The sequence below is a fragment of the Dermacentor albipictus genome, chromosome 6 (assembly GCF_038994185.2).
Source record: "Dermacentor albipictus isolate Rhodes 1998 colony chromosome 6, USDA_Dalb.pri_finalv2, whole genome shotgun sequence".
NCBI classification, from domain to species: domain Eukaryota; kingdom Metazoa; phylum Arthropoda; class Arachnida; order Ixodida; family Ixodidae; genus Dermacentor; species Dermacentor albipictus.
This window is the reverse complement of record NC_091826.1, coordinates 42,461,808-42,488,159: the sequence shown is the minus strand read 5'-3', so window position 1 is coordinate 42,488,159 and position 26,352 is coordinate 42,461,808. Positions and strand designations below refer to the sequence as shown.

Genomic DNA, 26,352 nt, shown 5'->3' with positions numbered 1-26,352 from the left:
TCGAGCCATTGCTGATGATGAAAGCTTTTTGCACAACGGAGCCAGCTGTGGAAGAAGACGATGCTCGAGCCATTGCTGATGATGAAAGTTTTTTGCACAACGGAGCCAGCTGTGGAAGAAGACGACGCTCGAGCCATTGCTGTTGATGAAAGCTTTTTGCACAACGGAGCCAGCTGTGGAAGAAGACGATGCTCGAGCCATTGCTGATGATGAAAGTTTTTTGCCCAACGGAGCCAGCTGTGGAAGAAGACGATGCTCGAGCCATTGCTGATGATGAAAGCCTTTTGCACAACGGAGCCAGATGTGGAAGAAGACGATGCTCGAGCCATTGCTGATGATGAAAGCTTTTTGCACAACGGAGCCAGCTGTGGAAGAAGACGACGCTCGAGCCATTGCTGTTGATAAAAGCTTTGTGCACAACGGAGCCAGCTGTGGAAGAAGACGATGCTCGAGCCATTGCTGATGATGAAAGTTTTTTGCCCAACGGAGCCAGCTGTGGAAGAAGACGACGCTCGAGCAATTGCTGTTGATGAAAGCTTTTTGTACAACGGAGCCAGCTGTGGAAGAACACGATGCTCGAGCCATTGCTAATGATGAAAGTTTTTTGCCCAACGGAGCCAGCTGTGGAAGAAGACGACGCTCGAGCCATTGCTGTTGATGAAAGCTTTTTGCACAACGGAGCCAGCTGTGGAAGAAGACGATGCTCGAGCCATTGCTGATGATGAAAGTTTTTTTGCCCAACGGAGCCAGCTGTGGAAGAAGACGACGCTCGAGCCATTGCTGTTGATGAAAGCTTTTTGCACAACGGAGCCAGCTGTGGAAGAAGACGATGCTCGAGCCATTGCTGATGATGAAAGTTTTTTGCCCAACGGAGCCAGCTGTGGAAGAAGACGACGCTCGAGCCATTGCTGTTGATGAAAGCTTTTTGCCCAACGGAGCCAGCTGTGGAAGAAGACGACGCTCGAGCCATTGCTGTTGATGAAAGCTTTTTGCACAACGGAGCCAGCTGTGGAAGAGGACGACGCTCGAGCCATTGCTGTTGATGAAAGCTTTTTGCACAACGGAGCCAGCTGTGGAAGAAGACGATGCTCGAGCCATTGCTGATGATGAAAGTTTTTTACACAACGGAGCCAGCTGTGGAAGAAGGCGACGCTCGAGCCATTGCTGATGAAAGTTTTTTACACAACGTACGGAGCCAGCTATGGAAGCCTACGACGCTCGGGCCATTGCTGATGAAGTGTCTTGCACAACGGAGCCCGCTGTGGAGGAGGACGACGGCGATGAACGCACGAGCAGTGGCACTAGCGCGTTTGCGTGGTTGGCGCCGAGAATTTTTAGGTCCTGTTTGAAAAATTTGTACGACACATCTTTTTCGAAAAAACTGTTCGTACCCGTATGCATGGGACCTCGTTGGGTCCCACGTGTGACGAGAATAGTTCAAGCGTGCGTTAAAGGTTCCCGAGCCCACAGGGCTATGTGCCATTGAGCTTGGAGCACTGTTACCAGGATCGGCTTACACGATAATTTTTTCTGTTGCCAGACACTGAAAACACTACGGAAGGTTAGTTATATGCAGCTTTCGCTGTATAAAGGAAGAGGGAAAACAAAGGAAACCACCGAGGAAATATTATAAAAAGAACTCATGTTGAAATTGTAACACTTGGGCACAGTAGACAAAACAACGTCTTTATTTACCATGCTGTTTGAGTGCGGGTACATCAAATGCTATTTACGCTGGCTTTAAGGAATCCCGAGCGTGTGGGCGTAATGACGATTGTAATAATAATGATGGTGATGAAAACCTGCACCAGCTAAGTGTACAGCGAGCTCTTTATTCGCTAGTGCCAGGGTTGTACTTAGAAGCTGACATTAGTTGTAGTGTTATCAACTACGTAAAAACAAATTAACTAGTGAACTAACAGACACAAACTAAGTAATAACAAATTAACTAACAAATAAACTAAGTTAATTAATTAGCGTCACATATTCAGTCCAGTATGTAAGTTAGGACTGATGCACCGAATAGAGTCACCGTTCTGGAAGCAGTCCATTCAGTAAGAATTATAAAACCAGCACTTCGTTCCAAGCGCCCGCATAGTACAAGCGAGGAAGTGGGACAATAGATTGTGGTGCCATATAAAAATATGGGCCGCAGTTTCACTCAATTCCGGAGCAAATCCTTTTTTTTTCTTTGTATGCTAATAGGGAAACACCGTCATTTCGGTGAACAGTGCACATGAGCCACGCTTTATGAACGCAACATATTATAAAAAAAGGGGGGGGGAGTAAGGGAAAACGCACAAACGCATGCAGATGGGCACGCATATAGTTCCGCGCATCGCAGCGCAAAGCTTTAGGTGACCTTACAGCATAAGCGTCATCAAAAATTCACAACTCGCGCGGCCAACGCGACGCGCTGAAAGTGGAGACGAGGAGGAGAGAAAAGCCACTCGTGATCCTGCCCTATGCACCGTCGCGCCAACCCGCGGCCACCCGAGGGACTACAGAAAACATATGTTCCCCTTGGCGCGCGCGAGGAACCTCCCTCTCTCTCTCTCTCTCTCTCTCTCTCTTGGTCCCTCTTATGAAGTCGACGTCGCGCAGGCACGCGTGAGTGGGAGGTGTACGAAAAGGGGAGGGTGGCAGGGGGCTCAAGTGCAGCGAAAGTTTTTTGTCTCGTCGTCGTGACAAGGAGGCGCAAGACAGCAAGCACGCCCTGGCGCGCGCGCGTGCGCGCCAATGCATTAGGGCGTCTACCTAAAGAGGGCGCTATTTCTCTTTCACCCCTTTCCCCACTTTTTTAACCCCCTTTCCGTTCTGTCTTCCTCGAGAGCATCTCCTCATTTTCCTTTGCCAGTCACCTACATCCACCGTCTCATCAGTTCCGTGCAGTGCGGCGAAAGGTGCGTGTCGCGTCAACCAACCACGCAAGTGAATCGAAACGACGGCGTTCCCATATTGTTGGCCTCTGATGTGCCTTCGCGGAACGACGTCGACTGAACGAAAGCGTTCTTTCAGAGCGGAAGCTTCACGGAAGTGTCAGTAGAACACAACGGGTGAGCCGGTCATCCTCACATCTGCGGAACATTCGGAGAGATCTCGCAACTCATTGAATGACACGTGACCCAGCCTCCACTACTGCTGCATGGAATCGAAGAGGAGGAGAGCGCGGTGCGCCGTACGTACCCATCCTCACTCTTTGCCCTCCATTCTTTGGATCGCTAGTGAGGGGGCATACTAATATATGCAAATGGACCCCGGTGATTAAATAGCCTCCTCGGCCGCCTTTCCACCACCACACCCCTCACCCTTCCAGTGGCTTCGAGAAGTTAGACCAGTTGGCCTGATAATAGCTAGCCACCAACCCTTTTTGCATATTTGCATGTTTGCGTTTTCTATTTCTTTTTGTGCGTGTGTGAGCGTATGTGGTTGGTTGGGTTTTTCGATGAGGCCACCTTTTTGGGTTTTTTTGTTCTTCCCTGTTCTGACGTTAGGGAAGGTAGCGCCCGGAGCTTACGGTAGTCGGTAGAGCTTCCCGTAACAAACGGGGCAACCTTATGAGCAGTTGGCCCATGGGGACGTGTTATCATTAGTATAGGACACGCCGACATGGCTTCCGTTGTTTCAACAGCGCGAAAAAAAAAAACATAATGCGCCGTCATAACGACGGACATCGCCTTTTGAGGCGTTGTGGCGAAGCGAGGAAGCCAAGCAATAAAATAAAAATGGCGTCCGGACGTGAGTGCACGACAAAGTTTAGAGGGCACGTGCTTCTCGCGCGGTAATGAAAAGAATGCATACGGCGGCCTTTTGTTGTGATTTGTTGTCTGCAGCCCTTAACAGCCGCTAATAACTGAAGCCTTATTGCTAGGACCAAGCCATGTTGTGGTAGTTCTTAAGAACAAATCTTGAATGCCGTGTGTTTTAATAGTATGGTAAAGAAGTTACATAAAGAGAGATAAAGTGCCTCAGACAGGCTCGCCTACCTTTCAACAGGTGGACCTATCTTGGTGATACCTTTGCCTTTAGCACAAGACTATATCCATTTATCGAAACGCAGGCCATCCTTTAGAGGCCCCTTATCCCGGTTTATGTAGCTTTTATACCTCATTGTGCTACTTCATCATCCGGCCCCCTTCTTCAACTTCGCACGGTGAGCTGTTTAAGAGTGGTTATAGCTCTCTGCCACGGATAGTTGTCATTAGGATCCTGCGGGTATTAATGCTTTTGAATAGCAATCAAATTCTTATGTTTGAAATCCTAGTTCATCGCTTTAAGACCGATATTTAGTTGCCTATAATATTCGATTACGGCCACAAGTTCCCGTTGCTGCTGCTATTGGTGCATGCCAGTCATTGGAAAGGACCTTTTCCAAAAACATGCGCTGGTTGCGGAATAAGGGCTCTTGAGCGCCAGTCACCGAGTCAACCAATATTATATGATACAAGCGGAACTGAACGCTTCTGTTCAATGAGAATGTCAGTGTATGCTTTAGTTTATCTTGGAATATTAGCATTAAACTGTGTAAATTTTCATGTCTTCTGTCATTATCTGTCTTAAATATAGATAGCACCACATTTTAGACCGTAGGTTCTTGCTTAATGCTGCACTGTTGCCACAGTTGCCTACGTACCATTTTATGGTGTGCCCATTTAGAGCAGAGTTTCTAGGACAGATTACCAGAGGAAACTGGCGTTGTTTGATACGGAAGCCGCTATCACGCCAGTTCATCCAGAATAGAAATGACAGTTAGTAGGTCGGTTTCCCGAATACTCGTCCTTCTCGCTTCGAACGGCTTCGTGACTATGCAGGTAGTTCATTTACAACGAAATGTTGAGTTATAAATGCACAAAAATTGCACTACTTATGCAGATGGACGTAATATTGTTATTTCCGCGTTTTGAAAAAAAGAAAAGAATAGTAGTGCTTCACAGTTTATACCCGTAAAGGCACGTAAAGTAGTAAGCAAAACCAGGAGAATTTCTGAAGCCAGCAGTACAATGATAACACCTATCTACGCATTAACCATCGTTCCCCTGGTAGCTGAAAGATCGTGGTGCCCTCCGGTGATCTTAGTAGGAAGCTCTACGGGTCTGACAGCCTTATACTGCCACAGTAAATGAGTTTTGAGCAGGAGGAATTTTTGAAGTCTGCTTGTTAGTTTTTGTCCTTTATTCTAATTCCTACGTCCCGCGCACGTTCAGAAAGCAATGATCGTTATTGTGTAACCTGCAAACTACTGCTTTTGCGTGCAAAATCAAAAGTGTCGTCCACCGAGCAGAGCGTTTAAATGCACAAGAGTATGATGACAAGCGTGGCATTAGGCCACGCTTCAAATGTTGTCGGTAAGCCCTGTCGCTTTCATAGTTTCGCCTTTCGTAACTATCAGTATCACAAAACACGTCTCTGAAGAGCCCCTAAAAACACCTTTCTCACAGGCGTGTTACTTACAGGGACCGCAGGAGTGGATGTGCGTAAACTTATTACTAAAAGAGCGAGTATTGTCCTTTTTTTTATGGGGATAGGCTGCCTGGTGTCCCGACGCGAAGTGTGAAACATAATGGAAGAGGTGACAGCGCTGACAGATGGGTCTGTGGCCATACTTCCGACGTGTTTCCGCTCACGCTACTGTGGCTGTCACACGGAGGCAATAACGTAGGCAGTATTTTATGTTGTGGTTTCCTTTCCAGCGAACTACTTTTTGTATGCATGCTTGCTAAAAAAAAAAAGCTCATTGTCGTTGACAGGTACTGGAATACATTGTATATAGCCCAATACGGCAGTTCTCGAGATGTTCGCAGCCTGTGCAACATCCGTGCCGGAGTGTTTGAAATTTACATATTGATCGTTCAGTCATTCGGTGATGGTCACATCATGCCTTTGACATCGTGTGTTAATCTTTTTGCAGCAAATTCAGTAATGGCCCCATTTTGCCTCATCTGTGTGCCGAAATGAACACATATCTGTTATTAGTGTAGGGCAACCGAAATAGAAGCTGAAGCCTTTGTATATTTTTTTGGAACACCGAGGTAATGCAGCGCTTTACAGCATTGTGAACTTTGATTTTCCTGACTTCTGTCAAAAATCTTTAGTGTAGGTTTTGCAGTGACAGCATAAGGGAACTGCGAAAAATAGATTGTCTTCATAATCCCTTACTTTTCTGCCCAATATACATGACGAAAGCCCTTTCCAATGGACTTTCATTTACCAATATCTTGCCCCCAGCTGACACCAGCAATTTTCTCCAAATTTATTAATTTTATTACACCACCTGGTTCTCTGCAGTCCTTCACTTCTCTTATCTTCCGCTGACACTGATTCTGCAAGGGCCTGCAACTACAAGCAACAGCCTGCCCGACTTCACTTCTTCATTTCAACTGCGACATTGTCTAGCCCCGTCTGCTTTATAACTGACACCGCTGCCTTTCTGCCTTTTAAGTTACGCCTATCAAGTCGGTGGCACTCATGCACAACTTCAACGTGCACCCCACGTTTCTAGAGACAGCTTGTAATTTTCTTCCCCATGCAAAACTTCGCCATAAATACAGTCCATGTCTGTTTTTTTTTTGTGTTCGGAAGCAACTCATCTTTTCCTTTCCTTCTAGGTTATTTCCTTTCGCGCGTCCCTCCCCCTGATCAACATCCTCGCTCTGTCTTGCCCTCCATGTGTGATGCGAAATGCTTCAAATCTGCGAGTGGCTGCTATAACTCAAGCATTACTTCGGAGCCACTTTGGCGCCGAAACGTGACGCCCATGTCGGACGGCGACCGACGCCATAATCCAGCGCAACCCAGAGAACATTACTCTGGCTTTTAGCACGATGCGGATGCACTGGAAAACATAAAGAAGTACGTAAGCCGATAAGCAAAAAACCAAAGAAATCTGACGTCTGAAGAAAATATTTAAGTATTTTTGTATTGTTTGTTTGTCTTTCGATACTCGGGTAAATCCTGATTTGTGCTGCTCTAAGCTGCTCACGACATGGGTGCCTGTAAAACCGTCATCTGGAATGACTCGACAGCACTTTCCGTCCATTTCGTTCCTGCAGAGAATTTTTGGACGGCAGCTGTCTGTATAACGCCGCAGGGATGAGGAACTCTCGTCGAGTTTGTGTGTGTATGTATGTGCGCGTGCGTGTCCGGGCGCGTGCGCGTGTCTGTGTGCTTTTCTGAGTTGTGTGTTGCCGAAACTGCAGAAGCACTTAGAGCTTACAGCTGCTGACGACTGTGAAAAAAGATTGCGCTGAATCTTCGACGGCATTACCGCTAGTCGCCGAACTGAAAGTCTGGAGCCAAATGTTTATCTGATGCAGTAGCGCGAGATTTTATTCACTCCTGTTGTTAGAAAACACCGCCCATTACTATAGCGAAAGTGCCAGCTATATGAAAATAATGGTCTAACCACGAAGTAGAGAAGAACGATAGTTTACTAAACCGGTTATAGTATGTGGACCAAGCTTGTATGCATGGTTTCCCTTTCTTGGTGACTAGCCTGCTGACAGGTCTCACAGGTGTATTGCAGCGCCACATGGAGCTTCAGTTGAAGTTCCGCCGGCACTGCTCGATTCGTTCAAGAACGCGACAGGTTCAGTCGATTATACAAGATGTCAGAGTGCAGCTCTTAAGCGCCCATTCCTGCGTCGAGCGTCGGCGTTACCGGAGTAACCGAGCGAACTAGCGCAGCGCGATGAAAGAGCGAACCTGGAGCGCAGCGGGGGAGGAGAATAGTGGTGAGAGCGAAGAAAGCGCGAGGAGGAAAGCGGTGGAGGAGGGTGCAGCGGAAGCGTGTGGCGGAAATCGGAGGAGGAGGGTACGGCGAAAGAGTGAGAAGCGCAGTGTCCCCCAAGACGTGCGCAGCGGCGACGATGGCTACGAGATGGCGCCAGTGTCGCGCACGTCGTCTAGGAGGTCTGCCTACGGCGGCTGCTGCGATTCGCGTCCACGCGTCACCTACGCTCTGCTTCTCGCGATCGCCAGATCAGCGAGGTAGTCGTGTCACACTGCGCTTCGTTCACAACGCGTCGCACGAGACAGATTGTCCGCGCCAGACAACATATCGCGACATGAAAACGCGTATACAGCGCGTTCACATGAGGTAGTATCGTAATCGTCGGTGATTCTTTTTACGTATTAGAAAAAACATCTCTACTGAAAAAAAACGGTCCTTCGAAAAAAAAAATGGTTCTGGTGTTTATCGTGCTAATTACTACGTCAATTCTCGAAGCAATTTTTCTGCTGTATTCCACTCTCCTGCTTCAAGATATGCATTGGGTCAACTAGGCGCTGCTTGAAAATGTGCCTGCGCAAGCCCTATAATGGAATAAAGACTGCACCTGGCTGGCACTTTTCTGTTCATTGCGCAAAATGTGGGTGTGTTCCGGAATTTTCGATCACTTCAGTACTGCATCGCAATCTGGTCTCGCGAACAAAGGAGACAGCGGAAGCTTTCTTTATGAGAAAATGTGGTGACACGTTCACCTTCGATATCATTCTTAACGTCTGAAATTTCATTTCAGGACGGCACGTGTTTTTAGCTTAGCCTTTTCCTTTCCCTTTTGGCTTCTCCTCTCTTCCCGTTTTTCTCACGCATTTATTCCATGCGTGAACAAAATTTAGTTTCAGTCTGCACTAGCTGTGGCTCGTTACTTCTGCGTTGTGAGCATTTGCGCTTGAAATCAACCATGAACATACATACATACATACATACATACATACATACATACATACATACATACATACATACATACATACATACATACATACATACATACATACATACATACATACATACATACATACATACATACATACATACATACATACATACATACATACATACATACATACATACATACATACATACATACATACATACATACATACATACGCAGTGCCTATAGAAGAAGAACCACTGGTATTGGTGCGCAGTTTATACGTACGAGGGGTGGCCCCCATCTAAAGAGGCATTAAATCTTATTACATTTCTGGTTAACATCCCTGCCTTGTCTCTTTATTTTCTCCTATTACATAGTCAATGTTCGTATTTTCGTCTTGACTACTAATAAATATATCGCTGATTTCTTATACAGACCGGAGATAAAAATCGAGCTCTATGCTCATATGCGAAACACTGATTTGCCTGCATAAAACTGAAAGTGAAACCTAAAGTTATCGAATATCGTTTCAGGTTTGTCGGTAACCTGTGCACTTCAGTACATACGCAGGCGTGAGTTACGGCGAACGTTTAGATGGATCACTCTGTGCGGCGACAAACGCAAATGTGTAAGTGGTAAAGCCCCAAGATCGACCAATGGTGCACGAGAGTGCTTCAGAGAGCAGCAATTTATGCCTAGGCATCCTGTTCTGATATCATACCGGTGCTGAGACATTCGTCTTAAGATCATGTAGAGACGCGCCGTGGTGGCGAAGTGGTTTTGGCATGGCTCTGTTAAGACCGAAGGTGTGGTATTAAATCCCGGCGACGGTGGTCCCACTTCGGTGAAGGCGAAATACAAAAAACGCCCGTGTAACGTGCAATGGAGGCACATTGAAGAAATGCAGGTGGTCAAAATTATTCGGTAGGCATCATGTGCGGCGTACATCATAATCATATCATGGGTTTGCCCCATAAAGCCCGCGAAGTTAATTTTTAATCATGCATAAAAATACAGTGATATTTCAGCAAACGCTTCTTCGCATGATAAAAGAATGAGTGTATATACGTGTTAAATAGAACACCAACGCAATTCGCTTAGAGATTTGATAATGTGTTTCTCGACACTTGACACTGGTGCCGAACATGGGTTACAGAAGCGTACTGTCATGATTTGCAGACACGACCATGAAGACGTAACATGATCTTGGCTTGTAGCGCGAAGTGAACACGGACACAGAAAGGAGCTGACAGCGCTCGTCCTGTCTGCTCTTTCTGTGTCCGTGTTCACTTCGCGCTACAAGCCAAGATCATGTTGCCGTACCAACTCGCCCAACTGTCTATTCTTTTGCATATGAAGACGTAAGTAGACACATGGCTGAGGCAAAATGACAGATATGTGTCGTGCTGTCTCTTTGTCCTTTCTGCAAAGTCGTACGCTAGAGTAATAATGAACTATTTAACTCGGACGCAACCGTTGTTACCAAGAACGGGATTTCTGCTAAATTGATATGACGTCTTTACTTTTCACGTTCAATTGCACTCTCGGGACATTAACTGCGAACCTCTTGATTTCAGGGTTTTTAGTGAAGTTATAGTAATTAAGTAGTATCACGGGGCAGGAATTTGGTCGTCTCCGTAACCACCGCCTCCTGAAGTTGTCCACCTGATATGGCAGAATTGCCCTATCAGAGTATGTTTAACAAATTTGTTTTCACTCTAACAAAAAGATAAAAAAATAACCTATGCATCCCCGCACCAACAAAACGTTCTTCGCGAACACCGCAATGGCGGACTGGCGCAGTGCGACATAATCGTAAGACGAACCGGATCCTCAAAAAAAAAAAAAAAAAGTGAAAGCGAGTTGTCACCGACACCCAGACCTCAGACACGGTGTAGCTGCCACCACCATGCGTGCATAAAGCGAGGCTTGCACACGCTCTTTTTTTTTTCTTTTTTGACCACATACCTCGAGGGTCTTCCCCAGGCATTTGCATTTTTTTCTATCAAAAACCCAAACACTCGGCTGAAAAGGGCCAACCGCCGTCTTCCTGGATGAGCGTACGTGAGCAGCCTAGAACTAGGCGTTCTAGCGTTTCCTTTGATTGTGTTTTAATCAACCTTTATTTATGCACCAGCATTTATTTTATTATATGCCTGACGTTTACCCTGTCAGCTCTCGCATTTTTTTCGTCTGTCTTACCTTGGAAGTGTTCGCTGATACGACCTCTCGGTGCAATGTTGCCTTTGCTGAGAAACGTTGCTGATTAAAGGGCGGTTTTTCGGTTTCTTTACTTTGCTTTCCGTATGTTTGTCTTTACTTACGATGACTGTAGTAGATTTAGAACCTTAAAAAGGTGAATCGAAACCAAGCTAGCTGCTAGTTACGTAGACCGGACGCGTGAAACATTAGAAGCACGGCGAATTTCCTCAGGGGTGCGAGGCGGCATGAGCTCATTCTTTTCTTGTTACTGAAATGGCTGAAAATTTATTTTAGGGCGGTATCCTTCCGTGGCCATGCGCGTTTTATTATAAAAAGTGCAAATGACAACCTGATATTGCCCGGCGTGTTCATCTGAGCCTGAAAGAGTATCCGATTAGCAACGAGTGAGGTCCATATAACACCTGTGCTGCGAAAGCTCACCAACGATCACCAATCTCGGGATCCACGTTGTTGCCCTAATGTGAGCCCGGAAAGAAATGGTGACGTCATGGACGCCATTTTGATAACATAACCCATGGGAGAGGTATGCTGACAGAGCTATGCGCTAGCCTCCGCGCCCAGCAGTACATGTGTCGATGGCTCACTTGGCTCGAATCTTTCGGATACTGGCCTCGGATGACAAGCCGTACTAGTGTATTGAACCATATCACTTTCCGATCAGACCTCGCAGCAAAGTTCGTGATCAGATACACATTCTTCCTGCAACTGTGTTGACCATTTTTAAAGAATGTCGCCAAGATCAGGGCACTGATCTACAGCAGATCTGCCGATCTGCCGACTTACAGCTGCTAGAGCTACACTAGGTTGTTTAGCGTCTACGGGGGGCATGAGTCCATCCTCAGGCACTCCTACAGCCAAATACGCAATCTCAGGAACTGAAACACCATCAAACCTTGCGATATGCCGCACCATTTTATACGTGCTACCCTATCGAGCTTTCACTGAGACGAGAAGGAAAAGAAATGTCCTCACTGTATTGTTTTTTTTTTTTCAAACCTCACTGGCCGTATGTGTCTTTCTTTCTACTAGCTCAGCTCCGCCCTATCTGTATTCTAGCAACAGGAATCATTTCTTTGTAAATCGTATTATGATAGACTATATGCGAGATAAGATAGGAAAGGAAGTCCTGCGCCAGGGAACCGAAAATATAGTGCATGTTTTCTTGCTGTAAACTCTTCCTTTCTCAGTTATGTAGAGTGAGTTCTGCGTCTTTGAGCCAACTCGATCCATTTCTTTTGCTGTTGTACACACTTTAATAAAAAAATTCTTTCTTCGAGGAGTGATAAAAACAAACCTTCCCAATCAAAGTACAGAGAAGACAGCGAATATTGAGGTTCAGAATGGCCGAAGTTTTATTTCGTTAAATGAGACCATGAGGCTCTATGTAGAGCACAAAAAACACATGTGTATATCATAATACTTCCTTATGCATGATTCTTTGTCAAAATTATGAATACGCACTAAATCTATGAACTGGAAGAACATTTACTTAAATATGAATGCACGATCATTCTTCCTTTATTCTTTATTTTTTACCTTCACCACGCCGAGATAGCGAAATTTCCGCAGGTATGCGATGGGCAAGAATTAAAATTTTAGAATGTCGAGCCTCAATTTCATTTCAATCGTCGTCGCAAGTAGTACGGTGAACTTGGCCTCAAAGGGCCAGTTCCTTTGACTGTCTCTAACTGTCTCCTAATGCACCTTCTGAATTCCTCCTTTCGTTCTAGTTATTGAATTAATTAATTGATCTTTAATCCAGTTACTATTCTCGGAAATATCACGCGCAACATGTACGGACCTTCGAAAACAATTCGCTATATATCTCTTCATCAGCGACCAGAGCTGCAAAGCGATTTACATTGTATCGATTTTGCGTAAAGTTAGGAATGCTTTTATTATATTTTTAACCATGGGAATGTTAGTGAGTACACGAAACTCTCACCGATTTTTCATTCCATGTTTGAGCAAGCGCAGAGCGAACTTTTATTTTTTCAACATGTTCTTTGAGAACAAACTGTTTCTTGCTCGCTGCACGATGATTGTTTAGAATAATCGAGTGCCTTACCTTGGCAAATAACTCGTTATATTGCATACGTTACAGTGCGTGAATAAATTTCTATAGTTCGGAGCGTGCTTACATACCTACATCTATGTAATTCGGGGGCTGTAACGATAATTACGGTAATTATTGCTGTAAGTTCAAAGCAATTCTCTTTGGCTTTACTGTTCTGACAAAAATTGCATTGGCAGAAAGCATAACTTAAGCTGCAATTAAACTGTACAGCCCCAACTTTAAGCAACATATAAACTACAGTTTAAGGCAGGTTATTTGTCTATACGACTTATGTGTGGTTAAACATCCATATGCATCAAAATTATAATAACTTATTACGTTAAAATAAACACAAAATGCTCTTCTAAGTCAAAGCAGCAAAAAATTGTCAGGTCAGAGTTCAGTGTAATTATCTACCGCTCTCACGGAGTACGAAACGCTGTACTGGCGCTACGTGTAAGACGTTTGCGCCTTAATTTCCTCTGGCGTTCTCAAGGGGACCCTACAACTTAAACCTGCGCGTGCTCTCTCTCTCTCTGTCTCTCTCGCGGGTTGAACAGCAGCCCAGTTGCCCCGCCCCTCTTTTCATGCCGTGAAAGCGAACCACCTGTTAAAACGACGACTCATAGTGCGCACATTCATGTCATCTCCCCCCTCCCTTCTTTTTTACGCCATGACGTCAGCCTGACACGTGATCGACTTTTCTTGCCAGCGTCTACATTAGGTGCGATCGGCCGCGTTCACAGAGCTTTGCATCTGCAAGCGCTATTCGTCATTGGCCGCCCGCCTTCTCTGACGCGTCCAGCATCAGGATTGGCTGCCTCCTCCTCATTCGAATTATAGCCTAAACCTGTTTTGTGTGTGTGCGCGTGTGAATGCGACTTAGAAATCAGAACAGCGTTTCTTTTATTACTGTCGGCAGCGCATGGCGGAGCTCTAGAAAAAAGCGCATCTAAAGTGCTTAAGCTAATGCGATGGAAAGTACGGGCACGCTTTAAGTAAATTACAGCCTCAGATTGCGCTGGGTCAAGACGCCCTTTTGATCTCCAAAACTTCATTTTCGAGTCCAAGTCGTCGCCCCCCCCCCCCCTTTTCCCGGGACATCGAACGAACGCGGGGCGAAATTAAGAAAACAAAACTCTCATCAGCGACAGCGCTTTTTCTATTCGGCTTCATTGATCAAAGCAAAGTAATGGCATTCAGTTAATTTTGCCTAACGAAGTAATATCTTAAGTGCAGCAGATTAAGGTCGAATGACAGCACTCGACTTCGCAAGTAAGGGCGCGGAAACAACGTAAAATACCCAGCCTAGTTCGCATAATGTTCCGATTTTACAGTATAGAGGATGATCGTTTTCAAGTTTTATTTAATTTTGAAAGAGCAGCATGTTGCACATAACGTAAATCTAATCCTTGTCCCGCATTAACGAGAGAGGCGCACAATACATGCAGGAGAAATCGAAACTCGTAATGCCCGCCCCTTTGAATAATCCAGCTGTAAGGCAAGAATTATAGTATCTGCCACAGGCGATTTCAAAAATTCCATAGAACTTAGAAATGATCCATCCGTAGTTAATAAGAAGGGCTCAAAGAGACACAGACGAAGACGGGATTCAGTCGCGCGCTTTAAGCGCTTTAACTCGCACTTGCGCACTTGCGCAATCACACAGGCTGATATCCCCCCTTATGTAAATGTAGAGAGAGCGAGAGAGATAGAATTTAGCGAACCTCGACTAATTGAACGTATTCCATTTGGCGCCACGCAATCCCCTGTGCATCTGACATAAGCGAGAACTAGCGCACGCAAGGCCACAACGCCGTCGGCGATGGAGCAATAACCTTCAAGTAGCACAAACACATATTTACAGTGCCGGCACGTTCTACATACTCATGATGCACGAAGACGAAGAAGTTGGCGCTTTTGTCTCTCTGGTCAGTGTGTGTGCGCGTGTGCGTGTGCGCGCGCACGCGATGTGTGTATGTCTGTGCGCGTGTGCGTGCGCACGTGTATGTATGTATGTATGTATGTATGTATGTATGTATGTATGTATGTATGTATGTATGTATGTATGTATGTATGTATGTATGTATGTATGTATGTATGTATGTATGTATGTATGTATGTATGTATGTATGTATGTATGTGCGTATGTATGTGCGTGTGCGTGCGTGCGCGCCTATAGACACACCCGCACCCGCATTACTCTGCTCAAGTCGAATACATATTCATAGGTCGCGTGTACTGTTCTTCGCCATCTTTCCACACTCGTTCACCGAAAGAGAAAGGCCAGCAATTTTGAAATTTCTTAAACAAATAGCACCGACTCGACGAGGGTGCGGGCACATCCGCAACAGCGCAAGACGAGAGATTTGTTCCCTGGCTCTCCAAAGGAATAAGAAATAGAAAAAAATAACATAAGGAAGGAAGCTTGCTTTTAAATACGTTATTCAATCTCGCTTCTCTGAGGGGCGGGTTAAAAATTCAACACTAGCCGCTAATCAAATACGTTCAAGTGGGCCCAAGCCCCTACTTATGAATATGCATTTGTTCACGGAGTTTCTTTGGCGTTTTGCGAGTTTCCTTCTTCTTTCTTCTTTCTCTGCTGCTCGCTCCCCTAGCTCGAGCCGGTTTTCCTTAGCACAGCTCCACCGATGCTATGGCAATCTCACCCCGTCACTGACTCACGGACCGGCGCCATTATTCAGCGGCTTCCTCGAAAACTTAAAGGAAACTGAGAGCGGACTGTTTCTTTTCTTCCAACACAATGTACGAGAAATTAGCCGATCGAAGTTATATCCGTTTTCTTTCGCCTAATAACTGCTAATTTGATCAACGCGTTTCGGTGCGTTGTTTAATGCAGGTTGTTTGCGCAGGTAATTTAACGCCGTGCTCGGAATGAATGTCGTAACAAACCGTCCAAGCGGTTTAATTAGCGCAGTGGCGTTTTTATTTTGTTTTTCTTTTTTACAGTGTTGCGAGAAATTAAGCACAGGTATTGCTGCTATGTGTAGTCGTCCTAGGGCAATGCAAACGCCAATATTCCATTCACAAACATGAGAGTTGATAATTACCTGTAGTGGCACACTTCTTCTGTAGCCTTCTCGTCATTTGCTTTGGAAAAATTCTTGATATTCTCTTACTTTAAGATGAACCTCGTGTCAGTCATTTACCAAGAAGAAAGCAATGTATTTTCGAAAAGGATAGAGACCGTTTCCTTAATTTGGGCGGGGGAGAGGTGGGGAGGGCTCCATCGATAATTTTGCGGGCAACATGATTGATAGCATGTCCAAAGAAATCTGTCATGTACGTTTAACTTGTAAATGTGTTCCCTTTAAGGAAGTACTGTACAAATATGATGTCGGTACTAGCTGGTAGTCGTGGGGGCATTGTCGAAGCCATCCAAAGCGTTTAGCACAGACACTCGTAAACTCTGTGAAGAAATGTGCGCGCCATATATTAGCAAACTTTCGGCGGCCCCCTTTTGAAAACCTAACATCTCACATCCATTTCACCCTTCTTGTTTATCCAGCAAAAGGGCTTTCACATTAATCCACATGCACGGACAAATTGCAAAAGCAAGTCTGTAGGTGTAATTTGAGCTTAGAATTCCCTGCCTTTAATTGTAATATCTGCAAGAAATTGCGGCATTGCAGCTGTGCACGGTGTTAGCAGACTCAAAAAAGGCAATTTTCTGAGATCCCTAACCTGAACTGCTGTTGCTAACGAGGCTTCTTTCTCTCTGGACTCAACGAGTCAATCCATAGCCATTTACTGACAAGCTTGATTCTTGAAAAGCCCCAAGCCACTCTGTATTAACCATAAAAATTGATACCGAAAACTCTTTTCTACTCACCCGAGTGTGATTCCCATGTTTGTATTACCCACCTGTGTGCCCTGGTTTCTTTATTTGCCCACATGACCGGTATTACAATGAAATGTGGTTCCTTTCTCTTGCAAAACGATAGCGGACGTATCTAATCGCTTCTCTGAACGTAGCAAATCACCCCACTTCCAGAAGGTGGACCCGAAGCCATCCGTGTCGTGTGTCCTTGACCAAACAAGCGATTTGCATTTCTACCTGGAGAATCACCTCCCTAAAAGTACAAATGCACGAATGACAAAATACAGAAGCGCGAAATTTTTACATCACTCTCAGTTGCTAGCGCCGCACAATGCATTCACGACTGATTCATGTCTTTCCGTTTGTTCAGCGCTTTCCGAAAGAAGGCAATACGAAAAGAACCGAAGTACGCAAAAAAATAAGCCTACGTGAGTGAACCTCTCCTACGTTGAAGCAATTCAAATCAAAACCTTTCATCGTTAAACGCACTGAACACGTGATCAGGCTTCCGACACAGGTCGCGTCAGAGGTACATAAGGCTCAGTAAAAGAAACAAGTAAAAAAACTTTGTGGTCTGGGGCTGTGTTTAAAGCTAATGTGCGACAAGGAGAAGGAGTAGCTGTCAAAGCTATGCGCCATATTGATAGATCACCTCTCACTCCGCGATTCGGCTTCCACTTTTATTTTCTGTTTTTCTTTTCGTTCTTTCGTTCTTGACAACCACTCCCTTTTGCGGGCATGTTCTGCTTGGCGACGAGTGACCACATTAATTCTGTCAGTGCAGACGACGGCAAGGTATGGGACAGACGAACTGTTCCAGAAAATTAAAAAGAAAATGAAAAATACCTACAAGAGAAAAACATAACCTCGCTGTAGGCGGGGAAGGAAGGAAGGAAGGAAAAAGTGGAGAAGGAAAGGTAGGGAGGTTAACCAGTATGGCTTAACCGGTTTGCTACCCTACACATGGGAGAGGGATGGGGGAGATTAAAGATGGGGAAGGGGGAGAGGGAGAGAGAGCACATATCACAGCACACACACATGGTCCGTTGGAGTCCATCATTCTGGCATGGTACGCGACGTCACTCTCACAGCCGCTTGTCCAATCCCGTCTCTTTCAAAAACGAAGTAGTCCCTTTGTCGCCTTCACCTGCGATATCTTCTGCCGGCGGCATGTGAAAATCGTGTCGAGCGACAATGGTCTACTGTCAAGGCGCGCTAGAACAGATGCCAGGGACTGTCGCTGAAGGTTATAGTCAGGACAGTCGCACAGAACATGTTCCAGCGTCTCCTCGCAAAGGCAGGCATTACAGAGATCGTTGTCGGCCATTCCAATGCGGAAGGAGTAAGATTTGGTGAAAGCCACCCCCAGCCATAAGCGATAGGCGGGGAGCAGGTAAAAAAAGAAAGTGGGTAAAGGAAAATTGACTGGGAGACAAATTTGTACAAGGCGCAAATGAAGAGAGAAAGAAAATCAGGCCGAAAGATGACGCGGCCATTGCGTATAGCACACGAATGAACGATAAAGCAAAAAATGACAAAGCACAGACGAAAAAAAAAGCTGCTCCCTCAGAGAGCGCGGCTGGGTAGAACGTGACGTCGAAGGAAAATATGCTGCGTAAAAGGCCAGAAGCAATAAACGCAGTGCAAGACACAACTGCTTTAGCAGAGCTGGCCGAGCCAGCTAATCAAAAGCAGGGAAAAGAACGGGAAAACAAAAAACAGAAGAATGGTGCACCATAGGCCAATATGGGAAGGAAAGACCGGTTAGGTGGTAGGAACCCAGAACCTTTTCCCATTAGCTGACGGAGGGAAAAGCGGGATAGAAAACGGACCGATGCGCTTGGCTCTGTCTTGGTGGAAGCATCAAAAGTAGTGCCGGCTACATTATTTTTGTTTGTTTGTTTGTTCCTGGCAGCGGGTCACTTAGCATTCGACGGGAGCGTCGAAGTGCAGCTCACGTACGATTGCCACTATGGCCTTTACTCCCCCCCCCCTCTTATTTTATCTTACCGCAACGTTGCAGTACCGACCTTGAAGTTGCTTCTTTCTTTTGTTTGTCTGTTTGTTTTTCCCTGACTAGTTTCGCCAGCTAAACGAATGCACATTATGACCTGCGTTGTTGTTCGCCAGTTGCTGTTTATACAGCGCCGTCTTTTTGTTTCGCTTTCAACAGGCTTCCCCAACTTCGCGCAATACGTTCGTCACAATCATTCAACTTGGTTGCCTCCGTTTTGATCATCTTGATTTGTCGTCTGCTTTTTCTGGCACGTCGTCTGCTGTTGAGAAGAAGTGAAAAAAAGAAAAATAGAACGACGAAAGGGGTGGTTTCCTTCTGGTTATTTCCCGCTTCCCTTCCCTTTCACGCCATGGAGGTGAGGTCAGAGGCTAGAGCAATGGGACGTTGCGCACGGAAGCGTTTAATTGCGTTGCTTCGCGTCAGTAACCCAGATCGCAGAAGCGCTGCGCCATTCGCCCAGCTTTTGTACGGGCGCCAACCTGATTTGCGCTGTGCTCCCTCGGTGATTCAATTTCTCCCTCGCGTAGCGTTCGCTCCACTACATCTGGCATTTTTTTTTTTCATTTGAGAGGAAACATACTGTTTCAATTATTCCTTTCCCACTGCTTATCACTTTCTGCGATCTCATTAGCACGTACGGCTAGGCTACGTATGGATTATCCCCGGCGGAACGAGGGCAATCAAGAGGTCTTTTGTGGTTGAAAATAAAGTTCGGTGTATTCGCGAGAACCAATTACAGCTTCCTTAACCGATCCAGCGATTTTAAGTAAACAGTGTGCACTTAAAACAATATGAACAATTGACTGACGGTAGCTATTCTTCAAGCTAATTAGTTCTGCATATAAACTTAGGACATGAATGTTAGGTGTGAACTTGTCTTTTTTTAAAGCCCCAACGTCATGATTATGGTTACTGTTGGCATCTCCTTTGAAGGGGGGCGGCGATTGCAGTTATGATGGTGATGATGATGATGATGATGATGATTTATTGGCGCCGCCTTTGAAATGGGACGGCGGCAAATAACCTTGCCTGCTTGATTTACTCAGGTATGCTGTACATGTTTTCTTCATTCTAGAATTTGTTGTATAGATCTCGGTAAGCACTCTCTTGTTTTTTTTTCCTCGAAGCTTCTCTATTCACCTTGTATCGCCACCTATTCCTGTAACGGATCCAGTCGTATCAATCTCTTCCCTGCCTTTCTTATTTTTTCACCATCAGCAGCAGCAGCAACACCACCAGTGATGCTTAGGTTCAGCTCTCGAGGACCTAGGGAGCTATTCTCCAAGAGTATACCTATAGTGGAAATGTCCATTTCGTCTTCCGTTGAAGTTCTGATTGGCTGGGCTGGGCTGCACGTCCGCAGCAACCAGGTGCCATAGCCAATGAGCACTTCAGCAGCAGACAAAATGGATATGTCCACTATAGGTAGACTCTCCGAGAATACCTCCCCTGAAGTCATCAATGGAAGAGCTGCAATATTTCTCGAATATCGGAGTGTCATCGTGCGGTAGTAGCAATAATTGTTGCGTATCTTGTCTGGTAATGCTTTGGTGCCTAAGTTTTGCATTCCCGAGGGTGCAGCTAGAAAGCAGCGAAGGCAAGTAAAACAAGTCCTATAAATATGTCTTGGTTCCTTGTTTTGCGGACTTTAACGCGCCGGGATTGAGTTTGCTTTGTTGTAGCGTCAGCAAGCGGCTCCATTGCACAAGGAATACGTAGGAAGCAGCGGTAAATGGTTGTGGCTCAGAACAAAACCCTATACTTTAATAGCCCGGATCAAGGACGCATTTTGAAATGGGCGTTCTTGAGCATCGCGTTGCTCTTCGCGCAACGTGGCGTCTACGTCTCCCTTTTAGTCCTTGTCTGCGGGCGCTAAGATGTCATCCAAGTTTTCATATAAAAACACGCCCAGCACGCACCAGTGATATGGGTGGGGCGTTAAAAATATCATTCCTGCGTTCGGATTTACGTTTGCCTTTCCTGTTCCTGTGGGTTTCGGCGTTGCCGATTTGCAATTTCTCCTTGCTATTCTTTCTTTCTTTTTTTGCAGTTGAATTGTCCTAAAATATCTGCTCCGAAGAAAACACAACAATTAGAAGTCAGCGCCACGCTCTACGCCTTCCCGGTGTTTGTTTAATGCAATTTCCAAGAAAGAATACTTGCCGCAAGAAATGCGGCTTTTCTTGGCCTCTATCTTTGAACCAGTTTTTCAATCGCAATAGCCGTAATCTGCGCAGGCATGGGCATTATGCGAACTGCTGTAAATCTAGTCGGAGTCCATCTAGCTGGCTGACTCGTGCATTCATTAAGCGGAATCATTCATTACGGCGCGCCCGCATAGTACATTAATCACTAATGTTAGATGGCTCTGTCTCTCTCTCTCTCTCTCTAGGAGTGACCACTCTGAAAGTTCGCGTTGAAAAACATAAACAAAAAGAAAGCATGAACAAACACGCACTACGTGCCCAATACAAACCCGTATGCCGCGTATACGCCCCAATAACAACCTCCCGCAAAGTTCACTTTGTTCTCTGTCTGCAATGAGGAATAGCGCGGAACCTCACTTTCGATGTTCAAAAAAATGATTAAAGATACAGCTGCATTCAATCTCGTGACAGAGGGGGGCAGAGTAAATATAGGTTGTGGAAGGCGCGGTTATTTTCCTTCTACTTAAAGTTCAAACATTAAACCGGCTCTTCTGATGACCCCGAGTTTTCGCTTTCCTTGCGTATTGATTGAACAGAGCTAGCGAAGCTCATCTCGGAAAACTTGCCCGACGCTTTCAACGTGATATTACGGCTTAAGACCGCCTTGTTGCAGAGCTGTTCAAAGCTGTGCCGCTATGTGCACTCACTGGAAACATATACCGCAGTGTTTTACTTTTAACGTTAAGAGAACTTTTTTAACCACCTGTGCCATCCAGCACAAATGTACTTACTTAGCTGCTAACACGAAGAGGAGTACATTACACTAACACTAGAAATCAAACGCGCGTCATTTACGAATTCATCGAAGTTCTCTGATTAACTTTCAATCTAATTACTTGAGCGCACATAATGCCATATACACTAACTGAACCCAGTGCTCTCACGAGACACGTTCACTTGGAAAGGATTTTGAAAGTTGCACCAGTTTTCACGTAAGTGCGGTCATACTTGGAGTAAAAAGTATCTGTGTTTAGACTTACTTTGTTATGAAAACGCCTTTTCATGCACAGAAGCTAAAACGTTATTGGAACACCATTGCATTCCGTCGCAAAGCCTGGGAACGCACATCTCGAAACATGCGTCATCCTCAGAATTCGTTGAAAGTGGATGCGACTTCGGAAGTGGCCTGCTACAATTAGTAAAATGCAATATGTGGCGTGATGTACTTAGTTTAAAAGACGGACGGACGGACGGACGGACGGACGGACGGTGGGTTGCGCCACCAAACTCTTGCTACTATGCTGCCTAATATCCTACCTAGGTTAAGGAATGAAAAAGAAAAAAAAGACACTCTGAGCTACCACGCCCAAATTTTCTGATCCCCAATCGCGAACTGTGCTTTTGTACGTCTCCGTCTTTTGTCGTTTCCCTACTTTTCTTCCACCAATCCTCCAGTCGCCTCTTACTAATGTCTATTGCAGACATGTTTGCTTTACCACTGCTTCCTCTGAACCCAAGGGCTTCAAGGAGGCCAGTGGTGCCCAAAACGACCGCTGGGTAAACGTCTTCACATTCTAATAAAATATGCTCCGTAGTTTGCCTAGCTTTACAGTTGTCTCGCAGCGCCCTCTGTCGGCGAGCGCGTGCAAAATATTCAGGGATGCATACGCGGAGTGTAACGCACGTGTGTTTAATACGGGAAGAGGAAAAGACAAAAGAAGCAAGGCACCTTCACGGTGCTCATTAATTCAGGACGCACGAGAAAGCAACGTCTGCCAACTTCGCACGCCGGGCTGACAAGCCTGGTGAAAGCAAGCGAAGGCGTATCACTCATGTCGTCTGCTACGCCGCTGTTGCTACGCAGCTGCCATTAGCGCTTCGCTAGGCACACGGCCACATCACGTTTCTCCGCTTTCAGCAGCGAAGCAAGCCTTTCAGCAGTTCAGCGTCCCCGTTGTTGCGCGCGGTTCGTGGAGTAGCTTGAGCTGCCGAGCGCTTTACGGGTTTCAGCCGGATGCCTGGATAAGCCCGAGAGTGTAGAGACAGAGATATTCGCGGCAGCAACACTGCGTGGCAGGCGGCAGGCGACTGCGCTGTCAGACATATGGCTCGGCGATATCTGTAAGCTCTAATGCGCTGGCTGCTCGCTGAGAAGCAAGTGCGGCTGTCGTCATGTGTTTTCCCCTCGAGAGATGCGTGCATTGCAGGGAAGCCCTCTAGTCGAAGCTAGACGGTCACCGTTGCTCTTCTCGGCTGTTTCGAAGGTATTCTTCGTTCGGTTGCCTTGCGGTGGATTGTGACAACCTCGCTTGGAAAGTTTCCAGCAAACAGCTCGCAAAACAAGGAATATTCGTTGATTGGAATAACGTTAGTAACGAGAATCAGTATCACTGAGTTGGGGGTAATTCTCAAGAATTTTTTTATTTGTGAAATGAGTCGCGCCACGTTGAAAGGGTTAATCACATCGACGATACCAAGAGCGTTAATGACATTAACATGAGTGGTATTATTAACGTTCGTATGAAGTCAATGCCAAGTATTTTCCCGACGGTGTCCTTGATGTTTGTACTTAAAAAAAACGCACTATTTGTTTCGTGTGCAGTTTATCTCACTGCTTGGAACTATGTATTTTAATACGATAGTGATAAGGATCCCGTGTTGCAGCAAAGCCGGTGTCGGTGTCCGGCGTCCGGCGAGAACAGTCTCTGTGAGCGAAAAATAATTTCAAAAGCACACATACTCGACCACGCAAGCTCTCCGTGTAGCGCAGAGGCGTTACTGAGCTAATCGAATTTCTCAAAGTAATATGCGTCAAAAAATCGTAAAGCACGACTTACACACAACCTACAGAGGTGAAAGCGTCGAATTGTACTGGGAGCATACGAGAAAGCATTAGAACCATAGTATAAATTGTCAGTCTTTTGTTTCTTTTGTTTTCTGGTTGTGGTTGGTCTCAAACAAAATGCATCGTACTTTGTTTATCCATTTGGTTTCTCATATTTCTTGTATACATGTTTTGTTTCACGAAAACACTATTGTCTCGCGACTATCCAGTTGATTTCAGTATGTATGTATGTATGATACATGTTGCTGCTTACGGCCTGCGTGGCGAATTGCTGTGGGAGCAGAAGCCTTCGTCAGGCCACATGGCCTTTAGCTTCTGCTTCCTTCTTGTTGTAAACAGGAGAAATAAGTTCATTCATTCATTCATAATTTTTGAAGCGGCAACTCAAACACAAACCCCTTCTTCAGCGTTTCTACCATTCATAGAGCGGCGCACCCGGTTCCTTGCAACACCTCCAGATGGCGCTCGCCTCCGAGCATCCGCTGCTCACGTAACAGACCGAGTTTCTACCGGAACGCTCGGCTTCGCGCGTAGCATTCGCCCCGAGTGGTTCCGGGTAAAGATTGCGGTAACAAAGGCTGCAGTTTCCAGGAAACGTGAGAAGCAGTCAGGGATCTTCGAACGCTGTCGCGTTCCACTCTTAAAGGCGAAGCTTAAGTGTTCTCCAATTTCTTCTAAACATAAGCTACCTGTTACCATTGTAATTTTTATACTGGTGATTGTCCAGCACTTACGTTATCGCTAAGTACGGCCCATCAGTGCAAAAAGATGCTGACGTTAACGATGACCACCATGACGATGACGATGATGATGATAATGATCATGATCCACTGTTGGTTTATGGCAACGTCCATCTGTAAATGTTTCTTGTGTCAAATATGGCCTAACTAGTAGAACATTCTGGAGTCACTTTCAGTGAGGAATAATCTGGTAGGCCGCAATAGTTTGCCTGTGTTGCAGCTGCACCGATATACAGATGGGGTACACCAAGCTTGGTTTCAAACGATCCCACGATCGCACTTTGTCATGCCACTTTTCGCAAGGCACGCTGGTCCTACTAGCCTCGTCTGGAATGTGGTAAAAATAGCTTCTCTCGCGTGGAAACGCATTAAAACGGAAATAGGCTGCAGGGCGACCCGATTTAGCGATACGCGCAACCGCTCGCTTCCCTAAATTAGGCCTACAGACTGACTTGTGCCGGGAAAAAATGGCAGGCACTCGGGGTGACGCTCGACCTGTATGAGCGGTGCACGCATTCTTTCCGCAAGGAGTCCATGCAGCTCGACGACGAAGTGCATTAACGGGGCGAATGCCGGCTGTCGCGGTGGAATGCTAGAGTGATGATCGCCGTCTCTGGCGTGCGTCGTACTGCGATGAGGGATTCATCGGATATCACGTGGAACCACTCGTAGGTGAGCTCCATGCTCTAGTGCTGTTGCACTGTCCCTGTCATCATCATCATCATCATCATCATCATCATCATCATGATGATGATGATTGTCATCATCATATTCATCATCATCACAGAAGCAGCATATTTTTATGTCCACATCAGGATGAAGTCCTCTCCCTGCGGTCTCCAATTACTCGTGTCTTGCGCTAGCTATGATTCGAACTTGCACTTGAGATTTTCCTAATTTCACCAGTCCACCTAATTTTCTGCCGTCCTCGACTGTGCTGCCCTTCCCTTGGCACCCATTCGGCAATTATAATGGTAGAACTGTTATCTATCCCACACATTATGCATGACTAGCTGGGCATGGCTTGCCAAGCTGCGTTCCTTTTCTCTTCAATTGTGAGCTAAAACATCGACTACGCCCATTTGGTCTCTAATCCCACGCCGTTCTCTTCCACTTTCTTAACGTAACGCCTAGCTTTTTTTGTTCCTTCGTTCAATGCACGGTCCTCAACTTGTTCTCGTCCTTTTTTGTTAGCCTCCGAGTTTCAGCCCCATATTGTCCCTAATGTTGCTTGGCATTCTTTTTTTCGTGTATACGGAAACGTCGTCATAATCTGGAGACACCCCATTAAGTAAGCGACGGTTCGCCCCCGACCTTCTTAAGAACAGCGCGAGCTATAGGGCCACAACAACAGAAGAGTAACGCCGGCGCTGTTGTCCCGTGCTATCCCAAGTTCCCGTTCTTGGATCCCAACTTGGCATTCGCTATTTCTTCTCACTAAATATCCTGCAGCCTCCTCGCAATAAAGTTAGTGCGACAACTTGCTTAGTGTTCCGCGCAAGACAGAGCTTCGCAGGAAGGGAAATTTTTGGATGAGATCTACAATGGTTGAACAAAGGGACGTTGCTGAAGCGAAACGTTCTGGCAAATGGCAGCAACTGCTTTCTCGGCAGTGTTTATGTAAGCGTAACGAACGCTTCAACACTTTATACCTCCTCTGCAACTGACATCGTTTTGAGCAAATAAGAAAATAACGTAGCAGCCTTGTTGACAAATCAGAGCTGACCATATGTTGAAATTTTACAGTGGCCACAATGAACAACTGCACAACATACCACAGAGGTACGAGTTAGATGCCAAGGTGCGGGGATGGGCCATGTTTCTTTATT

The 26,352-nt window shown here is 45.8% G+C and overlaps 1 protein-coding gene across 1 annotated transcript in view; it reads left to right on the top strand.

Moving 5' to 3' along the window:
• Positions 1–26,352, top strand: part of LOC135920724 (adhesion G protein-coupled receptor E2-like) — a 240,841-nt gene that overhangs the window by 80,963 nt on the left and 133,526 nt on the right. The window lies entirely within an intron of this gene.